Source organism: Engraulis encrasicolus, chromosome 14 (assembly GCF_034702125.1).
Source record: "Engraulis encrasicolus isolate BLACKSEA-1 chromosome 14, IST_EnEncr_1.0, whole genome shotgun sequence".
Lineage (NCBI taxonomy): Eukaryota > Metazoa > Chordata > Actinopteri > Clupeiformes > Engraulidae > Engraulis > Engraulis encrasicolus.
This window is the reverse complement of record NC_085870.1, coordinates 50,666,830-50,671,829: the sequence shown is the minus strand read 5'-3', so window position 1 is coordinate 50,671,829 and position 5,000 is coordinate 50,666,830.

Sequence of the window (5,000 nt, the reverse complement as noted above, 5' to 3'; positions counted from 1 at the left end):
ATCAACATAACAGGGAGAGTCCAGGGATAAACAAAAACAAGGCCAAGTGGCAAAAGCTTAGAAGGAAGAACAAAGAACAAAGGAAATCCAAAAGAAACTCAGGAGAAGTTTCAGTAAACACATTCTTCAAACCTTGTTTGCTGTTGGGCCTACTTCAGGTGACTCTTGCATAGAGACAAGGAGTAGTATGATGTTTAGTCCTTTATTTTAACTGGGATACATAACTAAAAACGCCAACCGGTTTCAACCACACAGGGTCTTCATCACGGCGTGACAAGAAAGTTAATTTGCGTGACCTTTTTATCAGTTCACAGGGTCACATGATGGTTCCGGTAGGGTACATGGATATTGTACTTTTCAGTGAATGTATGAGAGCACATTGATATAAACACAACCATAGAGTAATGCAATAGAAAAGTATAATAATAAAGAAAAATCAAGTGAGGTATTGTGCATGGGCTACCTAGCGATTAAGTAAACACAGTTCAGTTCAGTCAAGGCACGATTACAGCAAGCGCGACAATGAGCGAGTCCAGCGACGGAAGTAATTGACCTTGTATTGAGTCGAGCGACAAAAGCAATTCCGGCGACTAGAGGCGATTCACGCAACTAGAGCGACAGTTTGTAGTTGAACTCTAGACAATATTGTGCAAATTACCTATGAAGCAGGCGACAGCCGCCACAACCAATGGGAAGGTTGGAATATTCTGCTTCCAATGAACATACTCACTTCACACACATACATCACTTCTACCACTCGTATCGCTCTCGCTACACAGCCTAGCGTTTCTCTGTCGCTTGATCTCGTCGCAGCCAGTATATTTGCCCAATCACAGTTCAAATGGCTGAGGTGACGTGGAGTCCTGTGGCATCCAATGATGAGGCCAGAGACAGAGTTCTGGGTCTGGGTGAGTGAAGTTTAACTTGGCAACAGTTTAACAGTGTGCAGGTGAAAGTGTGAAAGTGACAACCAAAAAGGGGAGAGGGAGTGAACAGTGATGACTGATTTGTCGGGGTGAACTATTAGTAAACTGGGGAGAGTGAACGGGCAATTGTAGTAGAGTGGGACTCATTGTTCGTTTGGGAAACTGGCCTGGCTGTGACAGTGTGGCTCGATGACTCCCTCCCTACATAAGCAGGTGTCTGATCAGATATGTGAAGTGATCTGATGAGGCGGTCGTTACGAACGGCACTAACGAGAGTGTTGCCCTGTGCATTTGAAGTTACAGCGATTCTATGGTGGGAGTTACATTCATCACGTTAGCGCTTAGCTGACATAGTCTAGTTGAGCGATGAAAGGCCGACAGACGGAGGAATCGTGAAATAGGCTATGAATAGATCTAGTGACATCATATTTAGATACTACAATGTTTATTTCAATTTCAATTTATTTGTTTAGGGGGATAGCCCCTTGAGATAAGATATCTCGTTTTCGAGGGGGTTCTCAATATCTAAGTAAATAAGTGTCAGAATTAAGAGAATTTTAAGGCAGTATCTTGGGTGGCAGCCATGTTTCTATTCAGGTTCCCCGTTGAGAGGGAGGTGGCGCACAGCATTTTGGGTGGCAGGCAGCACCAAGTCAGCATCTGATGCTGCCCTCAAATATCCTAGTTACGCCCACAAATTCAGTCAACTGCCAAAATAAATCATTTTTTCCTTTGAAATCTCACTTGATGACTCGATGTCCAGTTAGGCGACAGGACGAACAGCAACCTTTCCCATTATGAACGCAGCCTGTGTGTGTGCGTGTGCGTGCCTGCGTGTGTGTGTGTGTTTTAACAAGGTGTGGGCCATGTGTGTATTTATCACTAACTTTGGCATTTTTGACTGTTCTGTCCCAACATGCCCTGATTGCCTCCCCCTCACATACACACACACACACACACACACACACACACACACACACACACACACACACACACACACACACACACACACACACACACACACACACACACACACACAAATACACACACACACACACCTCACTTATCCTGTCCTCTCCTGTCCTCTTCTCTACAGGTAACAGGTAAAGTGTTGCAACACAGACCAGGCTAGACACGTCCCTATCCTGAGCACAACCCATAGAGGATATTAGGAAACAGCTTCCTCTCTCTCTCTCTCTCTCTCTCTCTCTCTCTCTCTCTCTCTCTCTCTCTCTCTTTGTCTCTTTCTCTCTTGCTGTCTCTTTTTCTCTTTCTCTCTGTCTCTGTCTCTGTCTCTGTCTCTCTCTGTCGCTCTCTCTCTCCCAAAATCACACGGAACACCATCAATTGTAAATGTTAACTGAAAATAAAACCCTATGGTCTATATTAACAATGTCATTGTATCATCGTTCACGGCACACCAGATGATCACGGGTACGCGGAAAAAACAAAACAAAACAATTGTATGGAGCATATTGGGATAGAGAACGAGATATAGAGGGGGTACTCTCAAAAAATGCTTAGAGGATACGCGAGACAAAAAAGGTTGGGACGCACTGGTCTATTTGACAGATGAACTTCAAATCATCCGGTCCACTTATTTCTACACTCTGTGTGTGTGTGTGTGTGTGTGTGTGTGTGTGTGTGTGTGTGTGTGTGTGTGTGTGTGTGTGTGTGTGTGTGTGTGTGTGTGTCAGTGCATGTGTGCCAGTGTCTTAGTCAGGTTCCAGCAAGTAGGCTAATTATTTCCCACATGCAGAACAACACACCTACTTTGTATTTCAACAGATAAAGTGTAACTGCTATTAGGCCTGCTGCAACCGCTGACAGTGTGTGTGTGTGTGTGTGTGTGTGTGTGTGTGTGTTGTGTGTGTGTGTGTGTGTTACAAACGGGTAACAGAAAGGGAAACCAACGCAGGAAAAATAGGCTCGATGTCTTTGCTGTAATAAAGCAATGTGTAGGGGGGTTACAAAAAGAATGAGGAGCATACGCAAAACGTCCAAACCAAAGTAGCAATATTCAGGCTGAAAACAGTAAGACTATGGCCTGCTGCAACTGCTGACTGTGTGTGTGTGTGTGTGTGAGTGTGTGTGTGTGTGTGTGTGTGTGGTAACTGCTATTGGGCCTGCTGCGACCGTTAACAGTGTGTGTGTGTGTGTGTGTGTGTGTGTGTGTGTGTGTGTGTGTGTGTGTGTGTGTGTGTGTGTGTGTGTGTGTGTGTGTGTGTGTGTGTGTGTGTAATAACTGCTATTAAACCTGCTGTGACCCATAGCAGGCTTGGCCATCCTCCAGATGATTTTAACGCAACAGGCCCCAACATCTCACAGGTGAGTGTGGCAGTGCATATAAAACCACCAACTAGGCTATCTACCCATACAGCAGGGGAAAATCAAGTATCCAAAACAGCCAACGATTACGATCAATAAAAAAGCTTTCGCATAGGTGACCGGCACTGGGATGATATTCTATAATCCATCATATTACCAGCCAGCTGTATGCTTTTCATGTTTTTCAGTCTGCTAGCAATCAATGTGTGTGTGTGTGTGTGTGTGTGTGTGTGTGTGTGTGTGTGTGTGTGTGTGTGTGTGTGTGTGTGTGTGTGTGTGTGTGTGCAGGCCCGTTGCGTTAAGGTAAGCAAAGTAGGCATTTGCCTAGGGCCCCCGAGTAGGAGGGGCCCCCACGGACGACATGTTTTGTATTCAACCGCAATGACGATTTTAAATAGCTTTATAATAAGCCACGGTCATCTGTATGAAAGGCTCTGCTGCGGGGGCAGCAACAGCGCCTCCCTAATACCCCCTGCTCGAGGGGCCCCCCTTCAAATTGGTTTGCATCAGCGACAGCGTCAAGTCAAGTGCCCAAAAGCGCAACGACAGTATACTAGTCAAAGTACCCCCAGCTGGAGGGGGGGCCCTTCCAATTGGTTGGCAGCGACAGCGTAGAATCAAGCGCAGATACAAACTAAAAGGAAAACTGAAAATGATCTCTTTCGGAGAATGTTGCGCAGACTCCAGTTTACATTACATTTTTTTTTGCTGAAGCCAGTTGCTTTTATAATGAACGTTATCTCAAAGACATCATTGCTCTCTGTACTGCAATCAAACTGCCCCAGGCCAGTTGACATCGCACAGACAATCCGACTATGCTGTAACAAGCACTAGGCAAACGTCAAGATTGTTCAATAACGCGCCGTTTCTCGAAGTGGAACTGTTTGGACAAATGTGCAATATTTCGGATAACACGAGTCACACAAGTGAGCTGAGAGGAATAGCTTAAGTGTAACACAATAGTCCCTCTCTTGCTATTAGCCATGATGTGTGGATTACAAGGTGGAACATGGGCGATGGTTATGGAAACGCATGGATAACAGTGAAAGGTTGGGATACATTCGACACGGTCAAGACAACGTTTAAGGTAAGGGCACTGGGTTAATATTTGTCCCCTGTCACAACTGCAATCACGGAGTAACGCGGGTGGTTTTTCAGTGTCCTTTGGTCGCTATGTATTCGTGGTCACGTTTGACTTCATTTATTACTAGAATATTACCTGGTTCAGCAGAACACACCCTTTCTGAAATGCTGATTGCGCTGCGGTGATGTGTTATTGTTGAATGCCTTTAATGTGAGTTAATTGTTGCTATAATGGTATTACAACGCACACATTTCGTGGAGTGAATGATGCAATACGAAATGCAGTGTGCAAGAAAAATGGCTGATTAGAAGGGGGGAGGTTGTCTGAATTCTCGTCTGGGGGTTACAGAATTCTTGCTTCACATCCCCAAACCCTCCACTGTCCCAGGTGCCTGTAACTGTTCCTTAGTTTCTTTGCCTTGGGTTTCTGGACTGTTCTGCTGTTTTATGAGTCAATAGTTCTTTTCACAAATGGTGCACCCTCTGTTGGATTTTAAAAATGGTTGGAAAGATTAGACCTAATTCTTTATTTGTGATTGGCAATGCAGATCATGATGTTGGTGATCAGGTCAAAAAACCTGATTGGCCCATATGCTCTCATGTGATGTTAAGATAGGCCAGGTTACATACATTAGGCCTGAAAAACAGAACATTGCTTCGTGA